We start from the raw sequence: 244 nt of genomic DNA on the forward strand, positions 1-244 counted from the left end.
GAGCCGCCGGGACAGCGGGAGCAGACCCGCTTCTCACCGGACCCCACAGTGCGAGAGCCACGGCCGTGCAGTCAGCTGGGGCAGGTCAGAGAAGGCAAACAAATTTCACACGGTGAGAACAGCAGTACTTGGTGCCACAGGAGACTGGAGGCTATATAGTAGGATCGACCTGGGCCAAGAGCCTAGACTGACCCCTGAGAAAGCCTCCGGAAGAGGCACTGCAGGGAACAGGGGGGGTGGGATA

At 61.1% G+C, this 244-nt stretch overlaps 1 protein-coding gene across 1 annotated transcript in view; it reads right to left on the bottom strand.

Annotated features, from left to right (window-relative positions):
- The window catches only part of TBC1D2 (TBC1 domain family member 2), a 23,526-nt gene that overhangs the window by 22,553 nt on the left and 729 nt on the right, over positions 1–244 (bottom strand). The gene's annotated exons all lie outside the window — the stretch shown is intronic.

This window comes from Egretta garzetta, unplaced genomic scaffold (genome assembly GCF_000687185.1).
Source record: "Egretta garzetta isolate BGI_Z169 unplaced genomic scaffold, ASM68718v1 scaffold22, whole genome shotgun sequence".
In the NCBI taxonomy this organism is placed as follows: domain Eukaryota; kingdom Metazoa; phylum Chordata; class Aves; order Pelecaniformes; family Ardeidae; genus Egretta; species Egretta garzetta.